Source organism: Amia ocellicauda, chromosome 21 (genome assembly GCF_036373705.1).
Source record: "Amia ocellicauda isolate fAmiCal2 chromosome 21, fAmiCal2.hap1, whole genome shotgun sequence".
Lineage (NCBI taxonomy): Eukaryota > Metazoa > Chordata > Actinopteri > Amiiformes > Amiidae > Amia > Amia ocellicauda.
The window spans coordinates 4,298,058-4,316,387 of record NC_089870.1 but is presented as its reverse complement, the minus strand read 5'-3'; the positions used below and the strand labels follow the sequence as shown (position 1 = coordinate 4,316,387).

At 38.3% G+C, this 18,330-nt stretch overlaps 8 non-coding genes across 8 annotated transcripts; all 8 read left to right on the top strand.

Annotated features, from left to right (window-relative positions):
- The first annotated feature begins 1,670 nt into the window (after positions 1–1,670).
- On the top strand, positions 1,671–1,742 carry trnac-gca (transfer RNA cysteine (anticodon GCA)). Its single transcript has one exon. It is a non-coding gene; the product is annotated as a tRNA-Cys (tRNA).
- A 1,955-nt stretch (positions 1,743–3,697) lies between these two features.
- On the top strand, positions 3,698–3,769 carry trnac-gca (transfer RNA cysteine (anticodon GCA)). Its single transcript has one exon. It is a non-coding gene; the product is annotated as a tRNA-Cys (tRNA).
- A 1,048-nt stretch (positions 3,770–4,817) lies between these two features.
- On the top strand, positions 4,818–4,889 carry trnac-gca (transfer RNA cysteine (anticodon GCA)). Its single transcript has one exon. It is a non-coding gene; the product is annotated as a tRNA-Cys (tRNA).
- Positions 4,890–8,871: 3,982 nt separating this feature from the next.
- On the top strand, positions 8,872–8,943 carry trnac-gca (transfer RNA cysteine (anticodon GCA)). Its single transcript has one exon. It is a non-coding gene; the product is annotated as a tRNA-Cys (tRNA).
- A 2,408-nt stretch (positions 8,944–11,351) lies between these two features.
- On the top strand, positions 11,352–11,423 carry trnac-gca (transfer RNA cysteine (anticodon GCA)). The gene has a single exon. It is a non-coding gene; the product is annotated as a tRNA-Cys (tRNA).
- Positions 11,424–13,378: 1,955 nt separating this feature from the next.
- trnac-gca (transfer RNA cysteine (anticodon GCA)) lies at positions 13,379–13,450 on the top strand. Its single transcript has one exon. It is a non-coding gene; the product is annotated as a tRNA-Cys (tRNA).
- Positions 13,451–15,405: 1,955 nt separating this feature from the next.
- trnac-gca (transfer RNA cysteine (anticodon GCA)) lies at positions 15,406–15,477 on the top strand. Its single transcript has one exon. It is a non-coding gene; the product is annotated as a tRNA-Cys (tRNA).
- Positions 15,478–17,886: 2,409 nt separating this feature from the next.
- On the top strand, positions 17,887–17,958 carry trnac-gca (transfer RNA cysteine (anticodon GCA)). Its single transcript has one exon. It is a non-coding gene; the product is annotated as a tRNA-Cys (tRNA).
- The last annotated feature ends 372 nt before the right edge of the window (positions 17,959–18,330 follow it).

Sequence of the window (18,330 nt, the reverse complement as noted above, 5' to 3'; positions counted from 1 at the left end):
GTTGATCAAAATTGCACCATAGTGATTCCTTAGATAAAGGAGGGTTTCCAGTTCTGCTTTTGTTATATAATGAGAATGTTTCATTTGCAATTGAACAGAGTGAATATCTCATTCATACATCATTTTTCTACAGAGCAAGAGGTCTCTGGTTCAAATCCAGGTGCCCTCTACAAGGAAATTGGGTGTTTGTTCAATGTGTATCTTCAATCTGTTGCTTACATTTTATTCTTGGTCAAGATTGCACCAAAGTCATTCCTTAGATATGGCAGGGTTTCCAGCTCAGCCTTTGTTATTGAATGACAATCTTTATATTACAATTAAGTGCACTATAGCTCAATGGTGGAGTATTTCACAACAGATCAAGTGGTCACTGGTCCAAAACCAGGTGCCCCTTAAAAGAGAAACAGGGTGTTTGTTCAATGTATATCTGCAATCTGCGGGTTGCCTATTATTGTTGATCAAAATTGCACCATAGTGATTCCTTAGATAAAGGAGGGTTTCCAGTTCTGCTTTTGTTATATAATGAGAATGTTTCATTTGCAATTGAACAGAGTGAATATCTCATTCATACATCATTTTTCTGCAGAGCAAGAGGTCTCTGGTTCAAATCCAGGTGCCCTCTACAAGAGAAATTGGGTGATTGTTCAATGTGTATCTTCAATCTGTTGGTTACCTTTTATTCTTGGTCAAGATTGCACCAAAGTCATTCCTTAGATATGGCAGGGTTTCCAGCTCAGCCTTTGTTATTGAATGACAATCTTTATTTTACAATTCAATGCACTATAGCTCAATGGTGGAGTATTTCACAACAGATCAAGTGGTCACTGGTCCAAAACCAGGTGCCCCTTAAAAGAGAAACAGGGTGTTTGTTCAATGTATATCTGCAATCTGCGGGTTCCTTATTATTGTTGATCAAAATTGCACCATAGTGATTCCTTAGATAAAGGAGGGTTTCCAGTTCTGCCTATGTTATATAATGAAAATGTTTCATTTGCAATTGAACAGAGTAAATAGCTCATTCATACAGCATTTTACTGCAGAGCAAGAGGTCTATGCTTCAATTCCAGGTGCCACCTATGGAAACATGCTGTAATGAGTAGAATGTGCTTCTTCAAATTGTGAATTGCTTCATCTTCAATGGAAGTGGATGGTTTTTGTGATGTAATTCCATCACGTGTCTTTTGATGTTCATCTTAATTAGGATATGTTTACGAGCATTGTTTAGCTCAATGATAGAGAATTTAACTGCAGATCAAGAGGTCTCTGCTTCAAATTCAGGTTCACACTAAAAGTGATACAAGATGTTTTTTCCATGTATGTCTTCAATCTGCTGGTTGCAATTTATTTTTGGTCAAGATTGCACCAATGTGATTTCTTAGATGTGGGAGGGTTTCCAGCTCTGCCTTCGTTATCTAATGAGAATGTTTCTATTGCAATCGAACAGAGTGTAGCTCAGTGGTGGCGCGTTTTACAGCAGATCAAGAGGTCTCTGCTTCAAATCCAGGAGCCCCCTACGAAAACATGCTGTTATGAGTAAAATGAGGTTCTTTAAACAGTAAGTTGCCTTTTCGTTTGATGGTAGTGAATGGCGTTCATAATGTTGATTCCTCACGCAGGGCTTTTGATATTCATCTTCATTAATACATGTGAGCTTGTGTTCTACAAGTGGAGGGGGTATAGCTCAGTGGTAGAGCATTTGACTGCAGCTCAAGAGGTCTCTGGTTCAAATCCAGTTGCCCCCTACAAAAGAATTAGGGTGTTTGTTCAATGTGTTTCTTCAATCTGTTGCTTACCTTTTATTCTTGTTCAAGATTGCACCAAAGTCATTCCTTAGATATGGCAGGGTCTCCAGCTCTGCCTTTGTAATTTTATGACAATCTTTATTTTACAATTCAATGCACTATAGCTCAATGCTAGAGTATTTCACTGCAGATCAAGAGGTCACTGGTCCAAAACCAAGTGCCCCTTAAATGAGAAACAGGGTGTTTGTTCAATTTATATCTGCAATCTGCGGGTTGCCTATTATTGTTGATCAAAATTGCACCATAGTGATTCCTTAGATAAAGGAGGGTTTCCAGTTCTGCTTTTGTTATATAATGAGAATGTTTCATTTGCAATTGAACAGAGTGAATATCTCATTCATACATCATTTTTCTACAGAGCAAGAGGTCTCTGGTTCAAATCCAGGTGCCCTCTACAAGGAAATTGGGTGTTTGTTCAATGTGTATCTTCAATCTGTTGCTTACATTTTATTCTTGGTCAAGATTGCACCAAAGTCATTCCTTAGATATGGCAGGGTTTCCAGCTCAGCCTTTGTTATTGAATGACAATCTTTATATTACAATTAAGTGCACTATAGCTCAATGGTGGAGTATTTCACAACAGATCAAGTGGTCACTGGTCCAAAACCAGGTGCCCCTTAAAAGAGAAACAGGGTGTTTGTTCAATGTATATCTGCAATCTGCGGGTTGCCTATTATTGTTGATCAAAATTGCACCATAGTGATTCCTTAGATAAAGGAGGGTTTCCAGTTCTGCTTTTGTTATATAATGAGAATGTTTCATTTGCAATTGAACAGAGTGAATATCTCATTCATACATCATTTTTCTGCAGAGCAAGAGGTCTCTGGTTCAAATCCAGGTGCCCTCTACAAGAGAAATTGGGTGATTGTTCAATGTGTATCTTCAATCTGTTGGTTACCTTTTATTCTTGGTCAAGATTGCACCAAAGTCATTCCTTAGATATGGCAGGGTTTCCAGCTCAGCCTTTGTTATTGAATGACAATCTTTATTTTACAATTCAATGCACTATAGCTCAATGGTGGAGTATTTCACAACAGATCAAGTGGTCACTGGTCCAAAACCAGGTGCCCCTTAAAAGAGAAACAGGGTGTTTGTTCAATGTATATCTGCAATCTGCGGGTTCCTTATTATTGTTGATCAAAATTGCACCATAGTGATTCCTTAGATAAAGGAGGGTTTCCAGTTCTGCCTATGTTATATAATGAAAATGTTTCATTTGCAATTGAACAGAGTAAATAGCTCATTCATACAGCATTTTACTGCAGAGCAAGAGGTCTATGCTTCAATTCCAGGTGCCACCTATGGAAACATGCTGTAATGAGTAGAATGTGCTTCTTCAAATTGTGAATTGCTTCATCTTCAATGGAAGTGGATGGTTTTTGTGATGTAATTCCATCACGTGTCTTTTGATGTTCATCTTAATTAGGATATGTTTACGAGCATTGTTTAGCTCAATGATAGAGAATTTAACTGCAGATCAAGAGGTCTCTGCTTCAAATTCAGGTTCACACTAAAAGTGATACAAGATGTTTTTTCCATGTATGTCTTCAATCTGCTGGTTGCAATTTATTTTTGGTCAAGATTGCACCAATGTGATTTCTTAGATGTGGGAGGGTTTCCAGCTCTGCCTTCGTTATCTAATGAGAATGTTTCTATTGCAATCGAACAGAGTGTAGCTCAGTGGTGGCGCGTTTTACAGCAGATCAAGAGGTCTCTGCTTCAAATCCAGGAGCCCCCTACGAAAACATGCTGTTATGAGTAAAATGAGGTTCTTTAAACAGTAAGTTGCCTTTTCGTTTGATGGTAGTGAATGGCGTTCATAATGTTGATTCCTCACGCAGGGCTTTTGATATTCATCTTCATTAATACATGTGAGCTTGTGTTCTACAAGTGGAGGGGGTATAGCTCAGTGGTAGAGCATTTGACTGCAGCTCAAGAGGTCTCTGGTTCAAATCCAGTTGCCCCCTACAAAAGAATTAGGGTGTTTGTTCAATGTGTTTCTTCAATCTGTTGCTTACCTTTTATTCTTGTTCAAGATTGCACCAAAGTCATTCCTTAGATATGGCAGGGTCTCCAGCTCTGCCTTTGTAATTTTATGACAATCTTTATTTTACAATTCAATGCACTATAGCTCAATGCTAGAGTATTTCACTGCAGATCAAGAGGTCACTGGTCCAAAACCAAGTGCCCCTTAAATGAGAAACAGGGTGTTTGTTCAATTTATATCTGCAATCTGCGGGTTGCCTATTATTGTTGATCAAAATTGCACCATAGTGATTCCTTAGATAAAGGAGGGTTTCCAGTTCTGCCTATGTTATATAATGAAAATGTTTCATTTGCAATTGAACAGAGTAAATAGCTCATTCATACAGCATTTTACTGCAGAGCAAGAGGTCTCTGCTTCAATTCCAGGTGCCACCTATGGAAACATGCTGTAATGAGTAGAATGTGCTTCTTCAAATTGTGAATTGCTTTATCTTCAATGGAAGTGGATGGTTTTTGTGATGTAATTCCATCACGTGTCTTTTGATGTTTGTCTTAATTAGGATATGTTTACGAGCATTGTTTAGCTCAATGGTAGAGAATTTAACTGCAGATCAAGAGGTCTCTGCTTCAAATTCAGGTTCACACTAAAAGTGATACAAGATGTTTTTTCCATGTATGTCTTCAATCTGCTGGTTGCAATTTATTTTTGGTCAAGATTGCACCAATGTGATTTCTTAGATGTGGGAGGGTTTCCAGCTCTGCCTTCGTTATCTAATGAGAATGTTTCTATTGCAATCGAACAGAGTGTAGCTCAGTGGTGGCGCGTTTTACTGCAGATCAAGAGGTCTCTGCTTCAAATCCAGGAGCCCCCTACGAAAACATGCTGTTATGAGTAAAATGAGGTTCTTTAAACAGTAAGTTGCCTTTTCGTTTGATGGTAGTGAATGGCGTTCATAATGTTGATTCCTCACGCAGGGCTTTTGATATTCATCTTCATTAATACATGTGAGCTTGTGTTCTACAAGTGGAGGGGGTATAGCTCAGTGGTAGAGCATTTGACTGCAGATCAAGAGGTCTCTGGTTCAAATCCAGTTGCCCCCTACAAAAGAATTAGGTTGTTTGTTCAAAGTGTTTCTTCAATCTGTTGCTTACCTTTTATTCTTGTTCAAGATTGCACCAAAGTCATTCCTTAGATATGGCAGGGTCTCCAGCTCTGCCTTTGTAATTTTATGACAATCTTTAATTTACAATTCAATGCTCTATAGCTCAATGCTAGAGTATTTCACTGCAGATCAAGAGGTCACTGGTCCAAAACCAAGTGCCCCTTAAATGAGAAACAGGGTGTTTGTTCAATTTATATCTGCAATCTGCGGGTTGCCTATTATTGTTGATCAAAATTGCACCATAGTGATTCCTTAGATAAAGGAGGGTTTCCAGTTCTGCTTTTGTTATATAATGAGAATGTTTCATTTGCAATTGAACAGAGTGAATATCTCATTCATACATCATTTTTCTACAGAGCAAGAGGTCTCTGGTTCAAATCCAGGTGCCCTCTACAAGGAAATTGGGTGTTTGTTCAATGTGTATCTTCAATCTGTTGCTTACATTTTATTCTTGGTCAAGATTGCACCAAAGTCATTCCTTAGATATGGCAGGGTTTCCAGCTCAGCCTTTGTTATTGAATGACAATCTTTATATTACAATTAAATGCACAATAGCTCAATGGTGGAGTATTTCACAACAGATCAAGTGGTCACTGGTCCAAAACCAGGTGCCCCTTAAAAGAGAAACAGGGTGTTTGTTCAATGTATATCTGCAATCTGCGGGTTGCCTATTATTGTTGATCAAAATTGCACCATAGTGATTCCTTAGATAAAGGAGGGTTTCCAGTTCTGCTTTTGTTATATAATGAGAATGTTTCATTTGCAATTGAGCAGAGTGAATATCTCATTCATACATCATTTTTCTGCAGAGCAAGAGGTCTCTGGTTCTAATCCAGGTGCCCTCTACAAGAGAAATTGGGTGTTTGTTCAATGTGTATCTTCAATCTGTTGGTTACCTTTTATTCTTGGTCAAGATTGCACCAAAGTCATTCCTTAGATATGGCAGGGTTTCCAGCTCAGCCTTTGTTATTGAATGACAATCTTTATTTTACAATTCAATGCACTTTAGCTCAATGGTGGAGTATTTCACAACAGATCAAGTGGTCACTGGTCCAAAACCAGGTGCCCCTTAAAAGAGAAACAGGGTGTTTGTTCAATGTATATCTGCAATCTGCGGGTTCCTTATTATTGTTGATCAAAATTGCACCATAGTGATTCCTTAGATAAAGGAGGGTTTCCAGTTCTGCCTTTGTTATATAATGAAAATGTTTCATTTGCAATTGAACAGAGTAAATAGCTCATTCATACAGCATTTTACTGCAGAGCAAGAGGTCTATGCTTCAATTCCAGGTGCCACCTATGGAAACATGCTGTAATGAGTAGAATGTGCTTCTTCAAATTGTGAATTGCTTTATCTTCAATGGAATTGGATGGTTTTTGTGATGTAATTCCATCACGTGTCTTTTGATGTTCGTCTTAATTAGGATATGTTTACGAGCATTGTTTAGCTCAATGGTAGAGAATTTAACTGCAGATCAAGAGGTCTCTGCTTCAAATTCAGGTTCACACTAAAAGTGATACAAGATGTTTTTTCCATGTATGTCTTCAATCTGCTGGTTGCTATTTATTTTTGGTCAAGATTGCACCAATGTGATTTCTTAGATGTGGGAGGGTTTCCAGCTCTGCCTTCGTTATCTAATGAGAATGTTTCTATTGCAATCGAACAGAGTGTAGCTCAGTGGTGGCGCGTTTTACTGCAGATCAAGAGGTCTCTGCTTCAAATCCAGGAGCCCCCTACGAAAACATGCTGTTATGAGTAAAATGAGGTTCTTTAAACAGTAAGTTGCCTTTTCGTTTGATGGTAGTGAATGGCGTTCATAATGTAGGTTCCTCAAGCAGGGCTTTTGATATTCATCTTCATTAATACATGTGAGCTTGTGTTCTACAAGTGGAGGCGGTATAGCTCAGTGGTAGAGCATTTGACTGCAGATCAAGAGGTCTGTGGTTCAAATCCTGATGCCCCCTACAAGAGAATTAGGGTGTTTGTTCAATGTGTATCTTCAATCTGTTGCTTACATTTTATTCTTGGTCAAGATTGCACCAAAGTTATTCCTTAGATATGGCAGGGTTTCCAGCTCAGCCTTTGTTATTGAATGACAATCTTTATTTTACAATTCAATGCACTATAGCTCAATGGTGGAGTATTTCACAACAGATCAAGTGGTCACTGGTCCAAAACCAGGTGCCCCTTAAAAGAGAAACAGGGTGTTTGTTCAATGTATATCTGCAATCTGCGGGTTCCTTATAATTGTTGATCAAAATTGCACCATAGTGATTCCTTAGATAAAGGAGGGTTTCCAGTTCTGCTTTTGTTATATAATGAGAATGTTTCATTTGCAATTGAACAGAGTGAATATCTCATTCATACATCATTTTTCTACAGAGCAAGAGGTCTCTGGTTCAAATCCAGGTGCCCTCTACAAGGAAATTGGGTGTTTGTTCAATGTGTATCTTCAATCTGTTGCTTACATTTTATTCTTGGTCAAGATTGCACCAAAGTCATTCCTTAGATATGGCATTGTTTCCAGCTCAGCCTTTGTTATTGAATGACAATCTTTATATTACAATTAAATGCACTATAGCTCAATGGTGGAGTATTTCACAACAGATCAAGTGGTCACTGGTCCAAAACCAGGTGCCCCTTAAAAGAGAAACAGGGTGTTTGTTCAATGTATATCTGCAATATGCGGGTTGCCTATTATTATTGATCAAAATTGCACCATAGTGATTCCTTAGATAAAGGAGGGTTTCCAGTTCTGCTTTTGTTATATAATGAGAATGTTTCATTTGCAATTGAACAGAGTGACTATCTCATTCATACATCATTTTTCTGCAGAGCAAGAGGTCTCTGGTTCTAATCCAGGTACCCTCTACAAGAGAAATTGGGTGTTTGTTCAATGTGTATCTTCAATCTGTTGGTTACCTTTTATTCTTGGTCAAGATTGCACCAAAGTCATTCCTTAGATATGGCAGGGTTTCCAGCTCAGCCTTTGTAATTTTATGACAATCTTTATTTTACAATTCAATGCACTATAGCTCAATGGTGGAGTATTTCACAACAGATCAAGTGGTCACTGGTCCAAAACCAGGTGCCCCTTAAAAGAGAAACAGGGTGTTTGTTCAATGTATATCTGCAATCTGCGGGTTCCTTATTATTGTTGATCAAAATTGCACCATAGTGATTCCTTAGATAAAGGAGGGTTTCCAGTTCTGCCTATGTTATATAATGAAAATGTTTCATTTGCAATTGAACAGAGTAAATAGCTCATTCATACAGCATTTTACTGCAGAGCAAGAGGTCTATGCTTCAATTCCAGGTGCCACCTATGGAAACATGCTGTAATGAGTAGAATGTGCTTCTTCAAATTGTGAATTGCTTCATCTTCAATGGAAGTGGATGGTTTTTGTGATGTAATTCCATCACGTGTCTTTTGATGTTCATCTTAATTAGGATATGTTTACGAGCATTGTTTAGCTCAATGATAGAGAATTTAACTGCAGATCAAGAGGTCTCTGCTTCAAATTCAGGTTCACACTAAAAGTGATACAAGATGTTTTTTCCATGTATGTCTTCAATCTGCTGGTTGCAATTTATTTTTGGTCAAGATTGCACCAATGTGATTTCTTAGATGTGGGAGGGTTTCCAGCTCTGCCTTCGTTATCTAATGAGAATGTTTCTATTGCAATCGAACAGAGTGTAGCTCAGTGGTGGCGCGTTTTACAGCAGATCAAGAGGTCTCTGCTTCAAATCCAGGAGCCCCCTACGAAAACATGCTGTTATGAGTAAAATGAGGTTCTTTAAACAGTAAGTTGCCTTTTCGTTTGATGGTAGTGAATGGCGTTCATAATGTTGATTCCTCACGCAGGGCTTTTGATATTCATCTTCATTAATACATGTGAGCTTGTGTTCTACAAGTGGAGGGGGTATAGCTCAGTGGTAGAGCATTTGACTGCAGCTCAAGAGGTCTCTGGTTCAAATCCAGTTGCCCCCTCCAAAAGAATTAGGGTGTTTGTTCAATGTGTTTCTTCAATCTGTTGCTTACCTTTTATTCTTGTTTAAGATTGCACCAAAGTCATTCCTTAGATATGGCAGGGTCTCCAGCTCTGCCTTTGTAATTTTATGACAATCTTTATTTTACAATTCAATGCACTATAGCTCAATGCTAGAGTATTTCACTGCAGATCAAGAGGTCACTGGTCCAAAACCAAGTGCCCCTTAAATGAGAAACAGGGTGTTTGTTCAATTTATATCTGCAATCTGCGGGTTGCCTATTATTGTTGATCAAAATTGCACCATAGTGATTCCTTAGATAAAGGAGGGTTTCCAGTTCTGCTTTTGTTATATAATGAGAATGTTTCATTTGCAATTGAACAGAGTGAATATCTCATTCATACATCATTTTTCTACAGAGCAAGAGGTCTCTGGTTCAAATCCAGGTGCCCTCTACAAGGAAATTGGGTGTTTGTTCAATGTGTATCTTCAATCTGTTGCTTACATTTTATTCTTGGTCAAGATTGCACCAAAGTCATTCCTTAGATATGGCAGGGTTTCCAGCTCAGCCTTTGTTATTGAATGACAATCTTTATATTACAATTAAGTGCACTATAGCTCAATGGTGGAGTATTTCACAACAGATCAAGTGGTCACTGGTCCAAAACCAGGTGCCCCTTAAAAGAGAAACAGGGTGTTTGTTCAATGTATATCTGCAATCTGCGGGTTGCCTATTATTGTTGATCAAAATTGCACCATAGTGATTCCTTAGATAAAGGAGGGTTTCCAGTTCTGCTTTTGTCATATAATGAGAATGTTTCATTTGCAATTGAACAGAGTGAATATCTCATTCATACATCATTTTTCTGCAGAGCAAGAGGTCTCTGGTTCAAATCCAGGTGCCCTCTACAAGAGAAATTGGGTGTTTGTTCAATGTGTATCTTCAATCTGTTGTTTACCTTTTATTCTTGGTCAAGATTGCACCAAAGTCATTCCTTAGATATGGCAGGGTTTCCAGCTCAGCCTTTGTTATTGAATGACAATCTTTATTTTACAATTCAATGCACTATAGCTCAATGGTGGAGTATTTCACAACAGATCAAGTGGTCACTGGTCCAAAACCAGGTGCCCCTTAAAAGAGAAACAGGGTGTTTGTTCAATGTATATCTGCAATCTGCGGGTTGCCTATTATTGTTGATCAAAATTGCACCATAGTGATTCCTTAGATAAAGGAGGGTTTCCAGTTCTGCTTTTGTTTTATAATGAGAATGTTTCATTTGCAATTGAACAGAGTGAATATCTCATTCATACATCATTTTTCTACAGAGCAAGAGGTCTCTGGTTCAAATCCAGGTGCCCTCTACAAGGAAATTGGGTGTTTGTTCAATGTGTATCTTCAATCTGTTGCTTACATTTTATTCTTGGTCAAGATTGCACCAAAGTCATTCCTTAGATATGGCAGGGTTTCCAGCTCAGCCTTTGTTATTGAATGACAATCTTTATATTACAATTAAATGCACTATAGCTCAATGGTGGAGTATTTCACAACAGATCAAGTGGTCACTGGTCCAAAACCAGGTGCCCCTTAAAAGAGAAACAGGGTGTTTGTTCAATGTATATCTGCAATATGCGGGTTGCCTATTATTATTGATCAAAATTGCACCATAGTGATTCCTTAGATAAAGGAGGGTTTCCAGTTCTGCTTTTGTTATATAATGAGAATGTTTCATTTGCAATTGAACAGAGTAAATAGCTCATTCATACAGCATTTTACTGCAGAGCAAGAGGTCTATGCTTCAATTCCAGGTGCCACCTATGGAAACATGCTGTAATGAGTAGAATGTGCTTCTTCAAATTGTGAATTGCTTCATCTTCAATGGAAGTGGATGGTTTTTGTGATGTAATTCCATCACGTGTCTTTTGATGTTCATCTTAATTAGGATATGTTTACGAGCATTGTTTAGCTCAATGATAGAGAATTTAACTGCAGATCAAGAGGTCTCTGCTTCAAATTCAGGTTCACACTAAAAGTGATACAAGATGTTTTTTCCATGTATGTCTTCAATCTGCTGGTTGCAATTTATTTTTGGTCAAGATTGCACCAATGTGATTTCTTAGATGTGGGAGGGTTTCCAGCTCTGCCTTCGTTATCTAATGAGAATGTTTCTATTGCAATCGAACAGAGTGTAGCTCAGTGGTGGCGCGTTTTACAGCAGATCAAGAGGTCTCTGCTTCAAATCCAGGAGCCCCCTACGAAAACATGCTGTTATGAGTAAAATGAGGTTCTTTAAACAGTAAGTTGCCTTTTCGTTTGATGGTAGTGAATGGCGTTCATAATGTTGATTCCTCACGCAGGGCTTTTGATATTCATCTTCATTAATACATGTGAGCTTGTGTTCTACAAGTGGAGGGGGTATAGCTCAGTGGTAGAGCATTTGACTGCAGATCAAGAGGTCTCTGGTTCAAATCCAGTTGCCCCCTACAAAAGAATTAGGGTGTTTGTTCAATGTGTTTCTTCAATCTGTTGCTTACCTTTTATTCTTGTTCAAGATTGCACCAAAGTCATTCCTTAGATATGGCAGGGTCTCCAGCTCTGCCTTTGTAATTTTATGACAATCTTTATTTTACAATTCAATGCACTATAGCTCAATGCTAGAGTATTTCACTGCAGATCAAGAGGTCACTGGTCCAAAACCAAGTGCCCCTTAAATGAGAAACAGGGTGTTTGTTCAATTTATATCTGCAATCTGCGGGTTGCCTATTATTGTTGATCAAAATTGCACCATAGTGATTCCTTAGATAAAGGAGGGTTTCCAGTTCTGCTTTTGTTATATAATGAGAATGTTTCATTTGCAATTGAACAGAGTGAATATCTCATTCATACATCATTTTTCTACAGAGCAAGAGGTCTCTGGTTCAAATCCAGGTGCCCTCTACAAGGAAATTGGGTGTTTGTTCAATGTGTATCTTCAATCTGTTGCTTACATTTTATTCTTGGTCAAGATTGCACCAAAGTCATTCCTTAGATATGGCAGGGTTTCCAGCTCAGCCTTTGTTATTGAATGACAATCTTTATATTACAATTAAGTGCACTATAGCTCAATGGTGGAGTATTTCACAACAGATCAAGTGGTCACTGGTCCAAAACCAGGTGCCCCTTCAAAGAGAAACAGGGTGTTTGTTCAATGTATATCTGCAATCTGCGGGTTGCCTATTATTGTTGATCAAAATTGCACCATAGTGATTCCTTAGATAAAGGAGGGTTTCCAGTTCTGCTTTTGTTATATAATGAGAATGTTTCATTTGCAATTGAACAGAGTGAATATCTCATTCATACATCATTTTTCTGCAGAGCAAGAGGTCTCTGGTTCAAATCCAGGTGCCCTCTACAAGAGAAATTGGGTGTTTGTTCAATGTGTATCTTCAATCTGTTGGTTACCTTTTATTCTTGGTCAAGATTGCACCAAAGTCATTCCTTAGATATGGCAGGGTTTCCAGCTCAGCCTTTGTTATTGAATGACAATCTTAATTTTACATTTCAATGCACTATAGCTCAATGGTGGAGTATTTCACAACAGATCAAGTGGTCACTGGTCCAAAACCAGGTGCCCCTTAAAAGAGAAACAGGGTGTTTGTTCAATGTATATCTGCAATCTGCGGGTTCCTTATTATTGTTGATCAAAATTGCACCATAGTGATTCCTTAGATAAAGGAGGGTTTCCAGTTCTGCCTATGTTATATAATGAAAATGTTTCATTTGCAATTGAACAGAGTAAATAGCTCATTCATACAGCATTTTACTGCAGAGCAAGAGGTCTCTGCTTCAATTCCAGGTGCCACCTATGGAAACATGCTGTAATGAGTAGAATGTGCTTCTTCAAATTGTGAATTGCTTTATCTTCAATGGAAGTGGATGGTTTTTGTGATGTAATTCCATCACGTGTCTTTTGATGTTCGTCTTAATTAGGATATGTTTACGAGCATTGTTTAGCTCAATGGTAGAGAATTTAACTGCAGATCAAGAGGTCTCTGCTTCAAATTCAGGTTCACACTAAAAGTGATACAAGATGTTTTTTCCATGTATGTCTTCAATCTGCTGGTTGCAATTTATTTTTGGTCAAGATTGCACCAATGTGATTTCTTAGATGTGGGAGGGTTTCCAGCTCTGCCTTCGTTATCTAATGAGAATGTTTCTATTGCAATCGAACAGAGTGTAGCTCAGTGGTGGCGCGTTTTACAGCAGATCAAGAGGTCTCTGCTTCAAATCCAGGAGCCCCCTACGAAAACATGCTGTTATGAGTAAAATGAGGTTCTTTAAACAGTAAGTTGCCTTTTCGTTTGATGGTAGTGAATGGCGTTCACAATGTTGATTCCTCACGCAGGGCTTTTGATATTCATCTTCATTAATACATGTGAGCTTGTGTTCTACAAGTGGAGGGGGTATAGCTCAGTGGTAGAGCATTTGACTGCAGATCAAGAGGTCTCTGGTTCAAATCCAGTTGCCCCCTACAAAAGAATTAGGGTGTTTGTTCAATGTGTTTCTTCAATCTGTTGCTTACCTTTTATTCTTGTTCAAGATTGCACCAAAGTCATTCCTTAGATATGGCAGGGTCTCCAGCTCTGCCTTTGTAATTTTATGACAATCTTTATTTTACAATTCAATGCACTATAGCTCAATGCTAGAGTATTTCACTGCAGATCAAGAGGTCACTGGTCCAAAACCAAGTGCCCCTTAAATGAGAAACAGGGTGTTTGTTCAATTTATATCTGCAATCTGCGGGTTGCCTATTATTGTTGATCAAAATTGCACCATAGTGATTCCTTAGATAAAGGAGGGTTTCCAGTTCTGCTTTTGTTATATAATGAGAATGTTTCATTTGCAATTGAACAGAGTGAATATCTCATTCATACATCATTTTTCTACAGAGCAAGAGGTCTCTGGTTCAAATCCAGGTGCCCTCTACAAGGAAATTGGGTGTTTGTTCAATGTGTATCTTCAATCTGTTGCTTACATTTTATTCTTGGTCAAGATTGCACCAAAGTCATTCCTTAGATATGGCAGGGTTTCCAGCTCAGCCTTTGTTATTGAATGACAATCTTTATATTACAATTAAGTGCACTATAGCTCAATGGTGGAGTATTTCACAACAGATCAAGTGGTCACTGGTCCAAAACCAGGTGCCCCTTAAAAGAGAAACAGGGTGTTTGTTCAATGTATATCTGCAATCTGCGGGTTGCCTATTATTGTTGATCAAAATTGCACCATAGTGATTCCTTAGATAAAGGAGGGTTTCCAGTTCTGCTTTTGTTATATAATGAGAATGTTTCATTTGCAATTGAACAGAGTGAATATCTCATTCATACATCATTTTTCTGCAGAGCAAGAGGTCTCTGGTTCAAATCCAGGTGCCCTCTACAAGAGAAATTGGGTGTTTGTTCAATGTGTATCTTCAATCTTTTGGTTACCTTTTATTCTTGGTCAAGATTGCACCAAAGTCATTCCTTAGATATGGCAGGGTTTCCAGCTCAGCCTTTGTTATTGAATGACAATCTTTATTTTACATTTCAATGCACTATAGCTCAATGGTGGAGTATTTCACAACAGATCAAGTGGTCACTGGTCCAAAACCAGGTGCCCCTTAAAAGAGAAACAGGGTGTTTGTTCAATGTATATCTGCAATCTGCGGGTTCCTTATTATTGTTGATCAAAATTGCACCATCGTGAATCCTTAGATAAAGGAGGGTTTCCAGTTCTGCCTATGTTATATAATGAAAATGTTTCATTTGCAATTGAACAGAGTAAATAGCTCATTCATACAGCATTTTACTGCAGAGCAAGAGGTCTCTGCTTCAATTCCAGGTGCCACCTATGGAAACATGCTGTAATGAGTAGAATGTGCTTCTTCAAATTGTGAATTGCTTTATCTTCAATGGAAGTGGATGGTTTTTGTGATGTAATTCCATCACGTGTCTTTTGATGTTTGTCTTAATTAGGATATGTTTACGAGCATTGTTTAGCTCAATGGTAGAGAATTTAACTGCAGATCAAGAGGTCTCTGCTTCAAATTCAGGTTCACACTAAAAGTGATACAAGATGTTTTTTCCATGTATGTCTTCAATCTGCTGGTTGCAATTTATTTTTGGTCAAGATTGCACCAATGTGATTTCTTAGATGTGGGAGGGTTTCCAGCTCTGCCTTCGTTATCTAATGAGAATGTTTCTATTGCAATCGAACAGAGTGTAGCTCAGTGGTGGCGCGTTTTACTGCAGATCAAGAGGTCTCTGCTTCAAATCCAGGAGCCCCCTACGAAAACATGCTGTTATGAGTAAAATGAGGTTCTTTAAACAGTAAGTTGCCTTTTCGTTTGATGGTAGTGAATGGCGTTCATAATGTTGGTTCCTCACGCAGGGCTTTTGATATTCATCTTCATTAATACATGTGAGATTGTGTTGTACAGATGGAGGGGATATAGCTCAGTGGTAGAGCATTTGACTGCAGCTCTAGAGGTCTCTGGTTCAAATCCAGGTGCCCCCTACAAGAGAATTAGGGTGTTTGTTCAATGTGTATCTTCAATCTGTTGCTTAGATTTTATTCTTGGTCAAGATTGCACCAAAGTCATTCCTTAGATATGGCAGGGTTTCCAGCTCAGCCTTTGTTATTGAATGACAATCTTTATATTACAATTAAGTGCACTATAGCTCAATGGTGGAGTATTTCACAACAGATCAAGTGGTCACTGGTCCAAAACCAGGTGCCCCTTAAAAGAGAAACAGGGTGTTTGTTCAATGTATATCTGCAATCTGCGGGTTGCCTATTATTGTTGATCAAAATTGCACCATAGTGATTCCTTAGATAAAGGAGGGTTTCCAGTTCTGCTTTTGTCATATAATGAGAATGTTTCATTTGCAATTGAACAGAGTGAATATCTCATTCATACATCATTTTTCTGCAGAGCAAGAGGTCTCTGGTTCAAATCCAGGTGCCCTCTACAAGAGAAATTGGGTGTTTGTTCAATGTGTATCTTCAATCTGTTGGTTACCTTTTATTCTTGGTCAAGATTGCACCAAAGTCATTCCTTAGATATGGCAGGGTTTCCAGCTCAGCCTTTGTTATTGAATGACAATCTTTATTTTACAATTCAATGCACTATAGCTCAATGGTGGAGTATTTCACAACAGATCAAGTGGTCACTGGTCCAAAACCAGGTGCCCCTTAAAAGAGAAACAGGGTGTTTGTTCAATGTATATCTGCAATCTGCGGGTTGCCTATTATTGTTGATCAAAATTGCACCATAGTGATTCCTTAGATAAAGGAGGGTTTCCAGTTCTGCTTTTGTTTTATAATGAGAATGTTTCATTTGCAATTGAACAGAGTGAATATCTCATTCATACATCATTTTTCTACAGAGCAAGAGGTCTCTGGTTCAAATCCAGGTGCCCTCTACAAGGAAATTGGGTGTTTGTTCAATGTGTATCTTCAATCTGTTGCTTACATTTTATTCTTGGTCAAGATTGCACCAAAGTCATTCCTTAGATATGGCAGGGTTTCCAGCTCAGCCTTTGTTATTGAATGACAATCTTTATATTACAATTAAATGCACTATAGCTCAATGGTGGAGTATTTCACAACAGATCAAGTGGTCACTGGTCCAAAACCAGGTGCCCCTTAAAAGAGAAACAGGGTGTTTGTTCAATGTATATCTGCAATATGCGGGTTGCCTATTATTATTGATCAAAATTGCACCATAGTGATTCCTTAGATAAAGGAGGGTTTCCAGTTCTGCTTTTGTTATATAATGAGAATGTTTCATTTGCAATTGAACAGAGTGACTATCTCATTCATACATCATTTTTCTGCAGAGCAAGAGGTCTCTGGTTCTAATCCAGGTACCCTCTACAAGAGAAATTGGGTGTTTGTTCAATGTGTATCTTCAATCTGTTGGTTACCTTTTATTCTTGGTCAAGATTGCACCAAAGTCATTCCTTAGATATGGCAGGGTTTCCAGCTCAGCCTTTGTAATTTTATGACAATCTTTATTTTACAATTCAATGCACTTTAGCTCAATGGTGGAGTATTTCACAACAGATCAAGTGGTCACTGGTCCAAAACCAGGTGCCCCTTAAAAGAGAAACAGGGTGTTTGTTCAATGTATATCTGCAATCTGCGGGTTCCTTATTATTGTTGATCAAAATTGCACCATAGTGATTCCTTAGATAAAGGAGGGTTTCCAGTTCTGCCTATGTTATATAATGAAATTGTTTCATTTGCAATTGAACAGAGTAAATAGCTCATTCATACAGCATTTTACTGCAGAGCAAGAGGTCTATGCTTCAATTCCAGGTGCCACCTATGGAAACATGCTGTAATGAGTAGAATGTGCTTCTTCAAATTGTGAATTGCTTCATCTTCAATGGAAGTGGATGGTTTTTGTGATGTAATTCCATCACGTGTCTTTTGATGTTCATCTTAATTAGGATATGTTTACGAGCATTGTTTAGCTCAATGATAGAGAATTTAACTGCAGATCAAGAGGTCTCTGCTTCAAATTCAGGTTCACACTAAAAGTGATACAAGATGTTTTTTCCATGTATGTCTTCAATCTGCTGGTTGCAATTTATTTTTGGTCAAGATTGCACCAATGTGATTTCTTAGATGTGGGAGGGTTTCCAGCTCTGCCTTCGTTATCTAATGAGAATGTTTCTATTGCAATCGAACAGAGTGTAGCTCAGTGGTGGCGCGTTTTACAGCAGATCAAGAGGTCTCTGCTTCAAATCCAGGAGCCCCCTACGAAAACATGCTGTTATGAGTAAAATGAGGTTCTTTAAACAGTAAGTTGCCTTTTCGTTTGATGGTAGTGAATGGCGTTCATAATGTTGATTCCTCACGCAGGGCTTTTGATATTCATCTTCATTAATACATGTGAGCTTGTGTTCTACAAGTGGAGGGGGTATAGCTCAGTGGTAGAGCATTTGACTGCAGATCAAGAGGTCTCTGGTTCAAATCCAGTTGCCCCCTACAAAAGAATTAGGGTGTTTGTTCAATGTGTTTCTTCAATCTGTTGCTTAGCTTTTATTCTTGTTCAAGATTGCACCAAAGTCATTCCTTAGATATGGCAGGGTCTCCAGCTCTGCCTTTGTAATTTTATGACAATCTTTATTTTACAATTCAATGCACTATAGCTCAATGCTAGAGTATTTCACTGCAGATCAAGAGGTCACTGGTCCAAAACCAAGTGCCCCTTAAATGAGAAACAGGGTGTTTGTTCAATTTATATCTGCAATCTGCGGGTTGCCTATTATTGTTGATCAAAATTGCACCATAGTGATTCCTTAGATAAAGGAGGGTTTCCAGTTCTGCTTTTGTTATATAATGAGAATGTTTCATTTG